Consider the following 13,380-nt stretch of genomic DNA (forward strand, 5'->3'; position numbering starts at 1 on the left):
ATCAGGCATGTGAGAATTCATTTAAATGTAGAAAACCACCTATTCCCCACTAGATCATAAATTCCAGGAAATGCCAGGTGCTTTGATTATTATGGACCATATGCCACGAATTCATTAAAACACAGACCTGTTTAAGTTACAGGAAGTACAACTTTGTGGAATGAGCACCAGGCTGATTCCTGGCTTGACTGTTCTTTTTAAGTGATACAAGGCAATTCACTTAAACTTTCTCTGTGTTCTGTCTCTCCAACTGTAAGAAGAATAGGGGGAGGGGGAGAAAAAGTGAGAGGGGAGGAAGGAAGGAGGGATAAGAGAGGAGAAAGAAGAGAGGGCAAGGAAAGAAATTCTCCATTTCTCCTCCTTGTCATTCAGGGATCCTGTGGGAATTGAATAGCATCCTTACCACACTGAGAAGCTTCTGGAAGCTATTCACCTTTATGCCACAACATTGGCTGTTGATGATGTAGGGTCTCTCAGAGCTGCATGCCTGGAGCTGGACCATATCCCCATTGGACCCCACAGTGCCTAAGATTTTGACAGAAATTCACACTACAAACTTCCTCCCTCAGCAAGTCTCACTTGTAAATGATGGTTCATTGGTATTCTATGATGTTCCTTGTGTAGGAGGTAGAAGCTGACTGCTTATTTTTAAAATAATTTCCTAAGAAGAGTTTGAAAAAAAATATATCAAAGCATTTTAACTGGGGAAAGAAAGGGAAGGGAATATCTCATTCAGTGATAAATGGATTAATCCGTTTACTCATTCCACAAACATTTATGCTACAACTCTAATGTACCAGAAACTCCTAGACTCTGGGGATGCAAAATCAAGTGAGGCAGGGCTCTGACCTCAGGGAGTTTATGATCTCAAAGGAGAAAATGAACAAGACTCTGATCCTAGTACTGTGTTGAGGATTAAGACTGGCTGCTATAGGAGTCCATTGGAGCTTCATCTACATTGTACTGGGGTTTCCAGAACAGGTCATGTTTTTTTTTTCATTTGTTCTGTTTAGATATATATGACTCTAGAGTCATGTATATGACATACTATACATACATGGAATATAACTTATTCTAATTAGGATCCCATTCTTGTGGTTGTACATGATGTAGAGATTTACTGTGGTATATTCAAAGGCCATGTCTTGAGTTGGATTGTTAAGACAAATAGGGATTATGTTAGGGGGAATTAGATGGAAAAGAATAAAAGAGTATTTCAGGCAGAGGCACAAGCATATGAAAACAAATGAAGGAAACAGCTTTGCTACACAGCAAAACATTAAATGAGATCATGTATGAGGTACACCCAAGGAAGAGTAGGTATTTAAAATACATTGAGGGGCTGGGGCTGGGGCTCAGTGGTAGCGCACTTGCCTAGCATGTGTAAGGCACTGGGTTCGATTCTCAGCACCACATATAAATAAAAAATAAATAAATAAAGGTCTATCAACAACTAAAAAATTAAAATAAAGAAATAAAAATACATTGAGACAGAGTTGCGAGTGTAGTTCAGTGGTAGTGTGCTTCTTTGCAGGCTGAAGACTTTGGGTTCCATTCCCAGTACAACACCAAAACAAAGCAAAACAAAACCCCACTGAAAGAAATGGGGGATGTTAATTAAAGGGCCAGGCAGCAGCCAGTGCTGGCACAAGTGTCTCATCTCATCCGTGAGGCCCTGGGGAGTGCTATCCATAGGATGCCAACCTTGCCCCTGACACCTCATCTTTCACTCCCAACCATCCAATTGGAGTTCCTGCCCCAGCATCATGTAGGGGGGAAAATGACTGTGAGCCAGGCTCAGCGCTGCACACCTATAATCCCAGCTACTGGGGAGGCTGAGGCAGGAATATCATGATTTTGAGGCCAACCTGGGAATCTTAGAGAGACCCTATCTCAAAATAAAAAATAAAAAGGGCTGGGGATGTGGCTCAGTGGCAGAGCACCCTGGATTCAATCTCCAGTGCCACCCCCCCACACACACACCCACAGTGTGTATCAAATATGCTTTTTCCAGAATTATCAAATCACAAGGCATTGTGAAATGCTGGATACTGAATCATATCTAGATTCATGAGGGTAGAACTGTAGAAAATGTGCAGTTCTGCTGGACAGTGTGAGCATCCTTAGTTAAAGAGATGCAGCCCCCACTGGATGAGGTGATCCATATAAGAGATTATGCTTTAGTGCTTTGGAGCAGCTGCGTTTTGAGAACACCAAGGACAATTCACATTTATTGAGCTCTCACTAAATGCCACCTGATAACTAAGAAACAGTTCTAGACCCTCAATGACCTCTGAGAAGCTAGCCATCAGAAGGGCAAAAAGCAAGGTTTTGAGGGCTGGGGATATTGCTCAGTGGTAGAGCACTTGCTTAGCATTCAGGAATCCCTGGGTTCCATCCCCAGCACCAAAAAAAAAAAAAAAAAAAAAAAAAAAAAGCAACAAGATCTTACCAACCACTGATGAGCATGTGAAATTTCTGGTGCTGATATTTTAAGGATAGTCATTTCTCCCAGTTGGGCAGTCTGGAAGACATTTAAACCAAAGAGAATCATGTGGAAGGTCTCCATTTAGTATAGTTCTGAGAGACAGTTTAGGAAAATCAGGTATCTGCTGCCCCCAAGTGGCCATAGACATCAATTGCTTTCTGCTATTACATGGAAGTACACCATCAGAAGCGTGAAATTAAGAATTTTGATGAATAAAGCTACAGCCTTCTCTAAGAGGTTTTTCCTTTTCCGTGTCCCTAGGGAAATCCTATAATAAAAATAGAAAAAAAATCTTTCCAATACAGCCTAGAAGATCCCAGTGGTAAATTCTGGTTTATTCTTTTTGAATTGAAGACCTTATTCTGGCTCTTTAACATTTTCTGTAATGTCCAAACTATTAAAGCAGTTCATGTTCATGAACTCACTAAACAAATTCTGGAAGCAATTTCAATCACTGTGAAAACTGAAAAGAATTTCAACCAAATTTCAATTTGAGTATTTTTTAGGTCTTCAACTCTCCTCTCCATCCTACACACACCCCTTAAAAATCTGTCACAGAATAAACTTAGCCAGACAAATACATTTGTCTTTTTCCATGCATAGGTTATCAATTACCAAATCAAATTCCCCCCCACATTTGTTTCCTTTTTTCTTGAAATATTTATTTGTTTTACCACACCAATTCCTTCTATTCTAGGAAATTTCTACCCGGCAATTAATCTGACCCACCCAGAAATTGTGCCAGACTTCACCTAGATACTTTTAGTCAAGCCAATGACTTCAGCATATTCCACCTCAAGGTAAAAAACTAGGGACAGAGAAAGAGATTTTTAAAAAAAGAAAGAATGATAGGGAGTTTTGTTATTAATATACCTGCATATAAAATACTCAAAGCAAGAACTACTTCTAGTCTTTCCAACTTTATCTTTTCTTACACTATTTTGCACACACACACACACACACACACACACAGAGAGACTTTTTCCTCATGTTTCTTGGTGCATTATGGTTGTACATAAATGGTGAGATTTATTGTTATATATTCATACATGCATCCAATATAGCAATATAATTTGGCCAATTATCATCCCTCAATAATTCCTCTTTTCCTCCCCTCTCTCCTGCCTTGGGTCCCTTTACTCTACTGATCTCCCTTTGATTTTCACAAGATCCCCCATCACACCTTGCTTTTTCTTTTCTTCTCTAGCTTCCTTTCATGTGAGAGAAAATATAGGACCCATGACCTTCTGAGTTTGGCTTATTCTACTTAACATAAAATGGTCTCTAGTTTCATGCATTTTCCTGCAAATGGCACAATCTCATTCTTCTTTATAGCTGAATGAAACTCCATTGTGTATATATACCACATTTTCTTTATCCATTCATCCACTGACAGACACCTACACTCCTTCCATGGTTTGGCTATTGTGAATTGTGCTGCTAATAAACATGGGTGTACATGTATCACTATAGTATGATGACTTTAATTCTTTAGAATGAGTGGTACATCTGGGAAAAAGGAAGACTTCATGAGAGCATAGTAGTTCAGGATGCCACTTTTTCTAAGAATTTTGGATTTTGAGATCAGGAATGAAATGTAATGAGGAAGAAAAAATAACATCATTTTGAATATACACATACAAATAAAATTAGTTCAAAATATTACATTTGTTTGCAGGTATGTCTGCCTCCTCTGTTAAATACTAGGCACCTTGCACCAAGTAAGAACCATGCTTCCTCTTTTTAAAAACAGATTTGTTGATGAATAATTTATATGCTGCAAAATTTAAGCATTCTGAGTGTACAATTTCATAATTTATCATAAATTTATAGAGTTGGGACCTAATCAATACAATCCAGTTTAAGAATATCATTTTAAGAATTTCCATCATTCCAAAAGGATCCTGTATGACATTTTCAATTGATACTCCTACCACTTAGGCAGCCATTAAATTGCTCTCTGTCCCTATAGATTTCCCTATTTTGGCTATTATGTCATATAAATGGATTCATACAATATGTGGTCCTTCGCTTCTGACTTCTTTCCCTTCATGTAATATTTTTGAAGTTCTTCATTTCTTTATTACTGAATAATTTTCTATTGAGTGATATTCCATTGTATGGATATAACATATTTTGTTCCTCCATTATCAGTTGATGGACATTTGGATTCTTTCCACTTTTGGGCGATTACTTAAAATATTTCCATGAATGTTGGTGTACATATTTTTGCATATTATGATTTCATTTCTCTTGAGGAGATATCTACAAAATTGCAAGATTTTAAAGTGAATTCTTAAAAAGAAATTGCCAAGGAGTTTTTCCAAAGTGGCTATTACATTTTACATTCTCACCCAAAATGTGCAAAGAATCCAGTTTCTCTACATCCTTACCTACATTCTAATGGGTATGAAATAGGTCTCATTGTGTTTTTTATTTGCCTTTCCCCAAAGATTAATGATGTCAGGGCTGGAGTTGTGGCTCAGTGGTAGAGTACCCTTCTAGCACGTGCAAGGCCCTGGGTTCAATCCTCAGCACCACATAAAAATAAATAAATAAAATAAAGATATTTTATTGTGTCCAATAACAACTAAAAAATAAATATTTTAAAAAAGATTAATGATGTCAAGCAATTTTCCATGTGCTTGATGTTCATTCATATATCTTTTTTTGGGAAATATGTAAACTTCTGCCCATTATTTGAGTTGCTTGTCTTCTTATTATTGAGTTATAAGACTTTTTTGTACATTCTAGACAGAGATCCTTTACTAGCAATATAATTTGCAAATATTTTTCTGGTCTGTGGATTATATTTTCATTTTCTTTCTCTCTCTTTTTTTCTTTTTTGAGGTATTAGAGATTGAACACAGGGCCTCGCCCATGCTAGGCAAGCACTCTACCACTGAGCTATATCCCCAGCTCTTTTTAAATTTTTAAAAATTTTGAGACAGAGTCATGTTAAATTGCCAAATTACCAAGGCTGACCTGGAGTTTGTGAACCTCCTGATTCAGCCTCCTGAGTAGATGGGATTATAGGTGCATACCACTGCAACTGACCTTATTTTCTTGAGAGTTCTTTGAAACACAAAGTTTTATAATTTTTATGTTCTACTTATCAATTTGTTCTTTTTTTTTTTAAAGAGAGAGAATTTTTTAATATTTATTTTTTAGTTTTCGGTGGACACAACATCTTTATTTTATTTTTATGTGGTGTCAAGGATCGAACCCAGTGACCCGCGCATGCCAGACGAGTGCGCTACCACTTAAGCCACATCCCCAGCCCTCAATTTTTTCTTTCATGTATTGTGTGTTTGGCAATATATTTAAGAGATTTTTGCCTCACCCAAGGTCACCAAGATTCTCTCCTTTTTTTCTTTAAAAATGTTGCAACTTTTGAGTGAAATATGTGTATGCTGTAAAGTTAAAGTATAAATTCATCCTTTTGCATGTGGATATCCAATTGACAGTACCATTATTGAAAAGACTATCCATTTCCCATTAGATTGTCTTAGCACTTTTGTCAAAAATCAGTTGACCATAAACTTGACAATTTATTTCTGAACTATACGGTCTCAGTTCTATACCATCATCTATCCCCATGATAATATCATATTGTCTGTTTTTGAGAGAGAGAGAGAGAGAGAGAGAAGTTTTTAATATTTATTTATTTATTTTTTAGTTTTGGGTGGACATAACATCTTTATTTTCATGTGGTGCTAAGGATAGAACCCAGCGCCACACGCATGCCAGGCGAGCGCGCTACCGCTTGAGCAACATCCCCAGCCCTATCATATTGTCTTTTTGTTGGAGTTTTAAAAACTTTTTAAAGTTTACTTTTTATTTGACAAATAAAAATTATATGTATTCATGGTGCACAACATGTCATCTTGAAGTATATATACAGTGTGGAATGGTTAAATCAAGCTAATTAACATATGTATTACCTTGTATACCTATCATTTATTTGTGGTTAGAACATTTAAAAATCTAATTTCTGAGCAATTTTCAAATATACTATATATTATTATTAACTATCATCACTATGCTATACAATAAATCTCTATTCCTCTTATCCAATTGAAATTTTGTATCCTTTGAACAATGCTCTTTTTTTAAATTTTTGGTATTAAGGATTGAACTCAGGGGCACTTGACCACTGAACCACATTCTCAGCCCTATTTTGTATTTTATTTAGAGACAGGCTCTCACTGAGTTGCTTAGCACCTTGCCATTCCTGAGGCTGGCTTTGAACTCTTGATCCTCCTGTCTCAGCTTCCAGAGCCGCTGGGATTACAGGTGTGCACCACCACGCCAGGCTCTTTTGATTACTGTAGCTTTATAGTAATTTTTGAAATCAGGAAACAAAAGTCCATCAACTTTGTTTTTTTTCATCTAGGCTATTTTATTATATGTCTCTTTAGATTCTCTATTTCTACTTGAATTGGTTTCGGTAATTTGTGATTTCTAGCAATGTGTCCATTTTTATCTACATTGTCTTTAAAATCCATTGTTTGAATTGTTTTAATATATTTAAAAAACGTATTTTCTTAGTTGTTGCTTTAGAGATTATACTGTCTCTAAATTTACTTGTCACTATTTCATATTAATACTAACTTATCTGGTAAAATATAAAAAAATTGCACTAATATGTATTTATTCCCCCCTCATGGTAATATTTTCACATATATTACAAATTTATATGCTATCAGCATAAAAGAGCTATAAAATTTTCATTTTATGCAATCATATATTTTAAATCTGTTAAGAACATATTTTTAAATGTTCTGATACAGCCAGGTAGGATGGCATATACTGTAACCCCAGCTACTCAGGACACTGAGGATCACAAGTTTGAGGCTAGCCTAGAAAACTTAGCAAGACTCTGCTTCAAAATAAAAATAAAATGGGTTGAGATATAGCTTGGTGGTAAAGTACTTGCCAAGCATTTGGGAAGACCTGGGTTCAATTCCCTAGCACTGCCGAAAACGTGTTTATTTTGCATATTTACCTTTTCTGAAGCTTTTTGTTTCTTTGAGTGAATCAGAGTTACCATCTAGTGTCATTTCCTTTTAGTATGAGGAACTTTAATAATTCCTAGAAAAATATATTTGTCTACAAAGAATGAGATTACTTTGCCTTTATAAACTACTGGCAACCCAATCCCAAGGCAAGTACAAGGCTAAAATAAGAATGGTACCAATATTATATTTGTATTCCCATTTACTCCAGGCACTTTTATGTCCTCATGTAGTATCATTACATATTCTGGAAAATGTAACTCTGAGGTTGCCAACAAGTCCTTGGATTATTAGCCCATCATCCAATGTGAGACTGGATTGAACATTCTTTTTTTTAACAAAGCATTTTTTGAAAGAAAAATTTGCACTAAAGAATACTTTGTGGGGGCTGGGGTTGTAGCTCAGTGGCAGAGCTCTTGCCTAGCTCATGTGAGGCACTGGGTTCAATCCTCAGCACCACATAAAAATAAATAAATAAAATAAAGACATTGTGTCCATCTACAACTAAAACATTTTTTTTTAAAAAAAGAATACTTTGTGGGCTGGGTTGTAGCTCAGTGATAGAGCGCTTGCCTAGCATATGTGAGGCACCTCAACACCACATAAAAATAAATAAATAAAATAAAGATATTGTGTCCATCTACTAAACAATATTTTAAAAAAATACTTTCCTATAGACCTCACCACTACTACCTGAAGCTATGAGATAGCTTAGCTTGATAACTTAGAATAATAGAGGTGGCTTTTCACATGGGAAGATTGACATCTGCTGAGCTGTAGAAGCACAAACTACTCAATCCTGTCTATGGGGTACAACTTGAGATAGTTCTGATAAAACCTGACATGTATCTCAGGGTTTTAGGATGTAGGTAAGGAGAAAGACTGATGACTACTCCTACCTGGAAGAACCTGTAGAGAGGACACTGGTATAGTAACCTCACATGGCAGGGTGAGGAAAGAGCAGCATTCTAGACAGAACACATCCAAAGTTTGGTGGGGTGAGTGTGTGTGGGTTTTCCCATGCAACAGGGAAATGCCACAGAAGACAGCCAGCTGGAAAGATTGTGAAGGATCTTTACCTAAGTGGATAGCCTTTCAGGTGGAAGATTGGAGCTGGGGATAACTCCTATAGTAGAATCTGAAGTGATAAGTAATTAAACTAAGGATTGTTTGTAACTTGCAGTGTTGTTGAGCTCTTAGGACCATGAGAATTCTTCTATATTTCCTCTAGTACTCTTTTGGTTTTTTAAATTATTTTTTATTTTTTTAACTTTTAAAATTTTTTTCTAATTAGTTATACATGACAGCAGAATGTATGTAATTGGACACAAATGTAGCACAACTTTTCATTTCTCTGGTTGTACACAATGTAGAGCTGCACCATTTGTACAATCACACATGTACCTAGTTTCATTCCACCATCTTTCCTGCCCCCATGTCCCTTCTCCTCTCCTCTTCCCTTTGGATTGCCCTCTCCCCGCATTGTGGATCAGCATCCGCTCATTAGAGAGAACATTAGGCCTTTGGTTTTGGGGGATTGGTTTACTTCACTTAGCATGATATTCTCCAACTCCATCCATTTACCTGCAAATACCATAATTTTATTCTCATATTCCTAGTCCTTTTCAGGTTTTATTTTGATGCTGAGTAATATTCCATTGTGTATATATACCACAGTTTCTTTATCCATTCATCTATTCATCTATTCTTTATCCATTCATCTATCCATTCATCTAGTTTGTTTCCACAATTTAGCTATTGTGAAATGTTCTTGGATAGGAAGAATTAATATTGTCAAAATGGCCATACTACCAAAAGTGTTATACAGATTTAATGCAATTCCAATTAAAATCCCAACAACATTCATTATAGAAATAGAAAAGGGGGCTGAGGATGTGGCTCAAGCGGTAGCGCGCTCGCCTGGCATGCGTGCGGCCCGGGTTCGATCCTCAGCACCACATACAAACAAAGATGTTGTGTCCGCCGAGAACTAAAAAATAAATATTAAAAAATTCTCTCTCTCTCTCTCTCTCTCTCTCTCTCTCTCTCTCTTAAAAAAAAAAAAGAAATAGAAAAGGCAGTCATGAAATTCATCTGGAAAGCTAAGAGACCCAGAATAGCCAAGCAATTCTCAGCAAGAAGAGTGAAGCAGGAGGCATCACACTACCACACCTTAAATATACTACAGAGCTATACCCTCTTGTATTGCTGCTGAACCTGCATAGGATTCACAAAGGTCTTGCAGTTATTAATGGTTTGGTTGCATGCTGGGGTTCCTGGGGATGCTTATCACTTCATTTTGTTCAAACTACAGTCTGTTATTTTTTAATTTTCATTTCTTGTTCTTTTTTTCCCTTTTGTTTCTGTTTTTAAGATATTCTTTAGGGAAATGAAAGACTATGCTGCCATTATTACCTCGCCCCAACCTGTCAGTCCAATTTTGTTAAGAGTTGGCTTATAGAATGCCCCACATTCTGTATAATTTGGTTATTTCTTCATAATGTCATCTAACTTTTCATTTATATACTGCATTTTCTGTAGACTTTAAATTAAGTCAAGGGGTTTGATTAGTTTTAGGTTAAGCATTTTTTTAGGTGGGGACCAGGGTTTGAACTCAGGGGCACTTAACCACTGAGCCATATTCCTAGTCCTTTTCAGGTTTTATTTTGAGACAGAGTTTCACTGAGTTGCTTAGGGCTTCACTAAGTTGCTGAGGTTGGCTTTGAACTTGTGATCTTCCTGCCTCAGCCTCCTAAGCCATTGGGGTTACAGGATTGTGCTACCAGCCTGGCTGAGGTTAAGGATTTTTAGCAATAATACTTGGGGCTAGAGATGTAGCTCAGTGGTATAGCACTTGCCTGGCATGTAAAAGGCTCTGGATTCAACCTCTAGCAACACACACACACACACACACACACACACACACACACACCCTTAATAATGGCCAAGAATGCTTCAAAGGTAATAATCTACTTTAATGATGTTAAATTTTCTAATTAGCAAGTAATCTGTGGAATGATATTTTGGTTCTATGTTAGTGTTCTATTCAAAAACAACTTTTCATTAAATGCTTTTAACATCACCTAAGGTCCCTGCCTGAATCAATTATTATACTGAGTCTTGCAAAAATAGTGATTTACTAATTATGTCATTCTTTCTATGCTTATTAGGTGGCATTCTTCTATAAATAATTGCTACAGCAAATACTGTGGTTCTTAGCTCAGCCCTCCTACTCAGGATCAAAACACCATCACCAGGCTTCTAGAAAAATCAGATACTGGTCTTACAGCTATGCCCTTCATTGGGACTTGCCCTCAGCTACATGGAACTGCCTCTTCAAGGTTTCCTATCTCTCCCACCTCTCAGAGGACAAGTAAGTCAATGAGTATCCAATGTAGGAAGCCAAGGATGCAATCTACTCTCCTCAATTTGAGACTACTGTGAAGGGCCATCTCAGCTCCAGAACTCCCTGTAGGAGTATCTCAGGTCAGAGTTGTAGCTGTGCCAAGGGCAAGCTTCTACCTCTGTACAATCCTGTCTTCCTCACACTCTTATAGATGTCTTTTTCATAGATCTTTCCCCAAATAAACCCTCTCTCTGTATGCAACTCTCCATCTTAGGGTCTGTTAACTTGGAACTCATTCTAAAACAATAAGACAAAGAACTTGCTCCTTTTTCCCTTTCAATTTTTCCTCCTTTCTGTTCTTGTGGTTTTTGAAGTATCACTTTGAATTAATGAACTTTTATCCATCTGACATGTTACAATAAATTGCAGACATTACTGTTTGGCATCCACATGATCTCAAATGTGGCCAGTGAAGGCCTTTAATGATGCCTCCTACATCCTTTAGACAGACCTCATTAGTCTTTAAGTGCTTCCTTGCTTTTTAGCACCATAATATAGGCCATGATCATCATGTATTCTTCCACTCCCTCGACTCAGAATCAGACATTTCCCTAAAAACCTCTGGTTCCATTTTAGTGGGAATGGTGGTTAGAGATCAAGATTGAGGCACTAAGTGTAAACTATTCTAATTTCATTTTCTAAATGTCTTTTTGCTGGTATACAGAAATACAGTATACATCTGTAGAGGTCACATTAGAATTAGAGTCAAGTTCTGATGAATCTCAATCTATATAAGGAATATTTTCAGCTGCAAATAATAGGAAGCTAACTCACAAAGGCCTAAGGAAACAAGATGTTTAGTTAACTCAGGTAATAAGGATATCCAGATTGTTACTATTTAGCCACTTAGTTTACTGTTTGTCCTCATGATTCTTGACTTGTTACAAGAAAACTGGCCTGCTAACATGTATTGTCTACTTGCTGGGCAAGAATAAGGAAGGATAAAGGAGATAGTGGTTAAAAGGGAAATAATGGAGAATGATATTGGCCTAATTATATTGTTATACCATGTGCATGTACACATATGTAACAATGTTACTCTTATGTCTAATTGTAATGAAGCAATAAAAATATGGAAAAATAAGATAAAAAAGAAATAAGAAAATGAATATTTTCTATGTGTATATGACATTGCCAGCAGTAGCATGTACTTTTCTTGATTGACATTTTATTAGTAACTGCTGCTTCCATTATCTTTTTGTAAACCTGAAAGTGGCTAAAACCAGTATCTTCTAAAGTATTATATATGCATCCCCTTTTGTATAATTTGTAAATTGTTTTTCAAAAAGTTGTTCCTGAGGCTGGGGTTGTAGCTCAGTGGTACAGTACTCATCTCCCATGTGGAAGGCACTGGGTTGGATCCTCAGCACCGCATAAAAATAAAATAAAGGTAGTGTGTCTATCTACAACTAAAAAAATATTTTTTTAAAAAAGTTTTCTGTTTTTTAAAAGTTGATGTCCAAAAGAAAGGAGCTTTTAACTGTTTTCAATATGTTAAATATATTTGATATGACATTTTAAAGGAAAATATCATTTAAGCATGTTAAAATATAAGAACATGTTAAAATTTAAATCTGTGATTTCAAAAGTTATTGAGGGCAGCTGCTGCCATGTTGCCATCATTCTCTAAGCCAGCACTGCCTATAGCTTGCAGAGCTCCGCCAAAGGAGAAGAGGGGTGAGTAAGGATGTCTTTCTACCATAGCTTGTACAAAGCAGACTGCCTGCAAAGCAGACTGGTGGTAAAGCACCCAGGAAACAATTGGCTACAAAAGCCACTTGCAAGAGTGCACACTCTACTGAAGGGGTGAGGATAACTCATCATTATGGACCTGGTACTGTGGCACTCTGTGAAATTAGATGTTATCAGAAGTCCACTGAACTTCTGATATGCAAACTACCCTTCCAGCATCTGGTGCAAGAAATTGCTCAGGACTTCAAAAACACATCTGCACTTCCAGAGTGCTGCTATTGGTGCTTTGCAGGAGGCAAGTGAGGCCTATCTGGTTGGTCTTTTGAAGGCTATCCATGTGTGCTATCCATGTCAAAGGTGTAATAATTATGCCAAAAGACATCCAACTAGCACACCACATATGTGGAGAACATGCTTAAGAATTCACAATGATGGGGGCTGGGGATGTGGCTCAAGTGGTAGTGCGCTCACCTGGCATGCGTGCGGCCCAGGTTCGATCCTCAGCACCACATACAAACAAAGATGTTGTGTCCACCGAAAAAACTAAAAAATAAAGATTAAAATTCTAAAAAAAAAAAAAATAATTCACAATGATGGAAAACATTTCATTCTCAAAAAACATTTTTTTCTCTTCTTCCTGTTATCAGTAGTACTGAATGTTAGATATTTTTTCCATGGGGTCAAAAGATACCTAAATATATGATTGGAAATGGAAAAATAGGGGACAGAAATCAGGTATTGGCCATTTTTCCAAAAAACCCAGTGTGTGGGTTTTT

The 13,380-nt window shown here is 36.9% G+C and overlaps 1 pseudogene; it reads left to right on the plus strand.

The window, feature by feature from the left end:
* Positions 1–10,797: 10,797 nt before the first annotated feature.
* On the plus strand, positions 10,798–13,023 carry LOC143639394 (histone H3.3C-like; annotated as a pseudogene).
* The last annotated feature ends 357 nt before the right edge of the window (positions 13,024–13,380 follow it).

This window comes from Callospermophilus lateralis, chromosome X, assembly GCF_048772815.1.
Source record: "Callospermophilus lateralis isolate mCalLat2 chromosome X, mCalLat2.hap1, whole genome shotgun sequence".
Lineage (NCBI taxonomy): Eukaryota > Metazoa > Chordata > Mammalia > Rodentia > Sciuridae > Callospermophilus > Callospermophilus lateralis.